The sequence below is a fragment of the Neolamprologus multifasciatus genome, chromosome 5, assembly GCF_963576455.1.
Source record: "Neolamprologus multifasciatus chromosome 5, fNeoMul1.2, whole genome shotgun sequence".
NCBI classification, from domain to species: Eukaryota; Metazoa; Chordata; class Actinopteri; order Cichliformes; family Cichlidae; genus Neolamprologus; species Neolamprologus multifasciatus.
Genome location: NC_140443.1, coordinates 5,758,586 through 5,764,863, shown reverse-complemented (window position 1 = coordinate 5,764,863; position 6,278 = coordinate 5,758,586).

The following is a 6,278-nucleotide window of genomic DNA, read 5'->3' as shown; positions in this document are numbered from 1 at the left end:
CAAAAATTACAGATCTGCAGACAGAAGGAAAGGAGGTTCTGCCTGACTTCTCCCGGCAAATCAATTAATCCACTCTTTAATTTACACCTGCATCACTGTTCGTTAATTTAATTAAAAAGTCGGCAAGAAGGTTGTCTCTGTTTTCTCTTTCTGTCATATGAGAGAAAGTTTAGTTCGGAAAAATCAGATCTCAGTAATGATGCAAGCGTGTAAGCGTTTACACATGATCAGAAATACATAATCCTGCTCCTCTAAAGTAACTGGTCTCATCTTTTTTAAGATTTCAGGTTGTGTGGTCCCTGGCAAAGGAACATATATTAAAACAGATTTACAATCGCTGACATGCAGAAGTTTCAGTCCAAAATTAAACTTGTCATTAAGTGGCCAGTTTGTTTATTACGTTCAGCAAAACTCTTTGCAAATCTGGCTTTACAGTAAATATAACCTTTAACAGCATCTATAGAACAGAGGAGAGAGTTCCCCAAAAGAAACAGATCCAATAGATGCATGCAAAGGTATGCACTCATAAGGTAAAAGGCAAAGGATGATTACACAATACTGATCCGGTCCAGATTTTGCTCTTATTCTTCTGTTTTGTTTGTTTACTGTACGTTGCACGGTGTGTTTGTTGCACAAAGCCACTCCCATGCATATGTTTTAATAAACTGTATGCATGTATGTGTATAATATATACATATAAGCAGTGTTGGGGAGTAACGGAATACATGTACCGCTGTTACGTATTTAAAATACAAAATATGAGTAACTGTATTCCGTTACAGTTACCGTTTAAAAAGGTGGTATTTAGAATACAGCTACTTTGTTGAAATAAATGGATTACACGGCGGTACTTCCCTGTTTCATATTGTGGCGGGTCAGGACTGTTTGGGTTTTGTTTGACAGCTACGTTCTGTTGTTCCAGGCAGCGTTACGGTTGCCATGGTTACAGGGTGACGCTCTCTCTCTCTCTGTGTTTCCTGGGTGAGAGAGGCCTTTTTGTTGTTGTTGTGCTAAGCTAATAGGCAGAATGCTACAGGTATAGCTCTAAAGAATGTAGCATCATAGGCAGTGTAGTCCGTGCTGCAGGGAGAATGGACTGCCATACACGTTATGTGTCTGTGAGCGAGGGAGGGAGAAAAAGGAAAAGTACGAGCTGTCATCGAGCAAAAACGGGAGCTGGAAGCATGTAAATATAATAATAACCACTGCAGCCAAGAAGAGAGCCTGACGAGCCCAGTTGTAAGTAAGCTATTAAGACTCGACTGTACGTGTTCGTGTTTTCCTCCAAAAACAATAAGTTCCGTTGGAGCAGCCTTTCAACGCCTCTCTCTGTCTCTCGCTAGCAAAGTTGACCCAGACAACAAAGTAAAGCTAGTTTTCAGCTACGAGCCTGACACGAACCGACGTATTAGTCAGAGGTCCCTTTACTACGGTTCGGAGCCGCGGACCTTCAGTAACAGTAATAAATCACAGCAATAGTACATTCATGTAGTTGTAAACAGCATGATAATATATTAAGTAATCCAAAGTATTCAGAATACGTTACTCTCATTGAGTAACGTAACGGAATACGTTACAGAATACATTTTGGGGCATGTATTCTGTATTCTGTAATGGAATACATTTTAAAAGTAACCTTCCCAACACTGCATATAAGAGAAGACATCAAGCTTGCAATCTACACCAAACCTGATCTGAACCACCCAAGCAGTGCTTTTGCTGTTTGTGTGTGTTTTGCGTTTTCTTCTCTTCGTCTTTTCCACTATATCCAAGTGCTTGCTCAGGGGGGGATCATCTGATTGTTGCTGTTTTCTCTCTAATATTGTAGGGTCACTATGTTGCAATATAATGGGCCTTGAAGTGACTGTTATTGCGAATTAGTGCTGTATAAATAAAACTGAATCAAACTGCTAAAAGTTGACTCCACTCAGCAATTAGGCCTGGAAATACTGAAGGTGATGGAGAGTAAAACCCCAGTGCTAGAGTGTCTTTGTATTGAAAGCGTGTGGCCTGTGTGTTTGTGGCCACCTACGCCTTCCCTGTGAAGAGGAACACATTTGATTGTTGAACTGTTTGGCTTTCCTCATGTTTGTCATTTTTGATTCTTTTTGTTTCTCTTAGTAATCAAGGCTAAATATCTCTTCTGCCTCCCCGTCTCCTTTTTTTCCTACAACAAAGGTCATGTAAGAGGCGTACACATGGATGAAAGATGCACCAGTATAGCCCAGATGCTGCAAGAGTTCCCTCCAGTTACAACTGAGCATGTAGAATAAACATTTCCTTCTTTATTAATTTGAGCTCCACGTGAATAAAAGTAGATTTAATGTCAATCTTGAACAATTTTGACAACTGTCACGTCCTGCAGTATTCTGCGGTTTATCCAAAATTTGGCATAGTGCTCCGTATAATTCCCTTCTGCTGAAAAATGATTAATAAATTACTAAAGTTTCCTCTGTGCCATGCAACACAGTGGGACAATAAAATGTTCTTTTATGGTACAAGCATTTGAAACTCCCTTTGTAATTCCTTTGGAGCGCATGTTTGTAGTTCAGCTCATACCAGCAGTCCTGATCCAATATCATCTGGGTAATGTGGAAACATCTGACCCACCTCAAGGACATTTCTGGCTTGTATCCCTTCGACTTAGGTGAGTAAATCAGTGTCTTGTGTATCCAGCAGGTAGGCAGACCAAGATGTCATGTGTATGAGTGTGTGAAGTCATTTTAATCAGTGCAAATCCATGGTGTTATTTATCGATGTAAGTAAAGGTCAATAACAATGCTGCTGCCTAAAAATACCACAGCACAGACAGTGAATGTAATAGTGTGTTTTACATGTGAATGCAAACTGTTTTTCAGCTGGGAATTCTTAAAAGTACTATTTATCATTGTATACGTATGTAATTGTAAATTTTACTGATATAACATTGCATACTTTACAATAATAATTTAGTAATGAAGGCTTAAAATCTCTGGCTCGTGTATCACTGGACATTTTCTCTTCTCGCCCTATGTCATAGACAAACACAGGCCAGCTGTTTGTCCTTCAGTTATGTCATACCTGGCCTTAGGGCCATACTATGATCCTCATTACATGTAACCCTGTCTTTCTTTACCACAGGACAAGCTATTTTACAGTGACAACTCCATAACAAATTGCTTTACAGGGAGCAGGTGATGGTGGCGATAACATTCATCATCCAGGCCTCCCTCTACCCCGTCTCGCTTTGACCCAGCTCCAGCTGTGGTCTTTAAGGGGCTCAATATGGGGGCTTGAGCTCCTATTCTCAGCTCGTGTCGTGGCCCGGGATAATTTTGGATGGAGAAAATGAGATCAAGAAAAGAAAAGGAACAGGATGAGCGTGTAGATCGTAATGATTACAACATTTTGGGGGGTCCAATGCCGTCACTCATCGTCGATGCAGACGATAAAATGAACGGCCAGACAGTTGTACTGTGCTTTCTTGGAACACGTCTGACTCCAAGATGAGAAGGCTGTAAATTTGTGGTTTAGCTCCTGACAGGTTATGCGCTCCCTCCTTGACCTCCGTTTCATCATCTCATTCACACGACATGACACTGCAACCATATGCCTTGTCTGAAATTGTAATAAAGCATGCCAGGGAGAGGCATGTGGTGTCAGCAATCCTTTTTCAAGTTCAAGTTCATTTATTTATATATAGTGAAATAGAGTGTATATTTTGCAGAGTGTGCATTTTGATAGAAGGAAATAAAAAATCTGGAGCTGAAAACGTAAAAAGAAATGTAATCAATTGCCCGGCAATTTATTCTTTGTTTTCCAGTTATTCTTAATAACATGTCTTTAAGTGTCATGATGCTTTATACAAGTTATCTAGCCCAAGTTATCTACCAAGTTGGTCCCTGAATATCAGTTCGGTAGGCGGATATTTTGCCTTTGTGGCTTAACATCGATAAAACTGCATAACCCTGCTGAAAATCACTTTAGAAGTTATCATACCTAGACTACAAAACAATGTAACTGATATTTATTTTGCTAAATACCAAGATTTTCAGGGTCCTCACATAATGTTTTCAATTACTGACTATTTCTTGAACTCTGCGCCCTGCTGCTGAAGGCAGCAGTGGCGTATGAAACAGAGTGAGCAGCCAGCATGGCTTCCCGGACTGCTGATGAGCTGTGACCCCTCACAGCTCATCAACCTGAGCCTGTGTTTATGGAGGCGGAGAAGGATGGGGCTTTGCTGTGTCTGTGCATGTCTGTGTTAGAAGTGGAGTACAGCTATGCTGTCCTACACTGGAATGTTAATTAGGTGAACTGAAAAAAAAAGAGAGGTGACCTGTCCTGTTAACCGCCCATTGCTTTGCCCGCAACCAGGAGGGTAATATAGTGTATCAAAAGAGCCGAGTCAGCGAGTGTTCACTGTTAGGACACTCGGACTTGTGATCGAGTCAGAGAGAATGCACAGCTTGTCAATTTATTAGTCTGCTGCTTCTCCTCTTTCTGTAGTTTGTGTGGACTTATAATAAAATAAAAGGTTAATAAAAGGTCATCGCCGCAATCTAGCTTCTCTCTCTTAACTGACTCTCTTAACAAGGAGCACAAAAACCAACCAGCTGAGTTAATTCAAAGATCTCATATTCATTTTTGAAATGAAACAAAAGCAAAATATAAAAATCTTCTTCTCAGTACACCCTTCCTTCAATCTAAGATATATTTCCATAAGATATGGGTGCTTCTTGCTCTGACTAAATTTTTAAAAAAAAGAAGCACATAATACACTAACCTAATATCTTATGTTAATGGATTCACTCTCATTGTCAGCACAGAACTTACTTGGTAAATGTTGCATGTAAGGCGTTCACGCAGCTGTTTCTGTCATTTCTAATGCATGTAGAGAAATAACAATTTTTCAGTCTGTAAAATTACAAACAGATGCACAGATAAACACACTTGTTTTTTACAGCTATATTTATGTAAAAGTACAATATAGAAACTGATTTAAAAATCTGATTCCATTCACAACTCAGCGCTTCCCTGCCTGAGCAAAGGCACCTGTGGCTTCTTATCAAGCACTGACCTCTGGTGGACACTGTTTGGCAGTACAATATTGAAAACATAAAAAGAAGCCACAACATTTAAAATTACCTGTGTAATATTCAGTGTTGGGGAGTAACGGAATACATGTATCGCCGTTACGTATTTAAAATACAAAATATGAGTAACTGTATTCAGTTACAGTTACTGTTTAAAAAGGTGGTATTTAGAATACAGTTACTTTGTTGAAATAAATGGATTACACGGCGGTACTTCCCTGTTTCATATTGTGGCGGGTCAGGACTGTTTGGGTTTTGTTTGACAGCTACGTTCTGTTGTTCCAGGTGGCAGCGTTACGGTTGCCATGGTTACAGGGTGACGCTCTCTCTCCGCCTGTTTCTTGGGTGAGAGAGGCCTTTTTGTTGTTGTCTTGCTAAGCTAATAGGCAGAATGCTACAGGTATAGCTCTAAAGAATGTAGCATCATAGGCAGTGTAGTCCGTGCTGCAGGGAGAATGGACTGCCATACTCGTTATGTGTCTGTGAGCGAGGGAGGGAGAAAAAGGAAAAGTACGAGCTGTCATCGAACAAAAACGGAGCTGGAAGCATGTAAATATAATAATAACCACTGCAGCCAAGAAGAGTGCCTGACGAACCCAGTTGTAAGTAAGCTATTAAGACTCGACTGTACACCGTGTTCGTGTTTTCCTCCAAAAACAATAAGTTCCGCCTCTCTCTGTCTCTGCTAGCAAAGTTGACCCAGACAACAAAGTAAAGCTAGTTTTCGGCTATGAGCCCGACACAGAACCCGATGTATTAGCCAGAGGTCCCTTTACTACGGTTCGGAGCCGCGGACCTTCAGTAACAGCAATAAATCACAGCAATAGTACATTCATGTAGTTGTAAACAGCATGATAATATATTAAGTAATCCAAAGTATTCAGAATACGTTACTCCCATTGAGTAACGTAACGGAATACGTTACAGAATACATTTCGGGGCATGTATTCTGTAATCTGTAATGGAATACATTTTAAAAGTAACCTTCCCAACACTGGTAATATTGTATGATATGAAGTTAAGTCCAGTAATTATATTCACTGCGATGGACTGTGTTGGATTGTTAGACTATGTTGTTCAGAGTTGATTTGATGCAATGTTTGCTTGCTCTCAAGCACATCATTCCCAAAACAAAACATTTTTTCCTCTTTTCCTGCTCAAGACAGCACTCACGTTTCTTCAAGACAACAGAACAACAGAGCA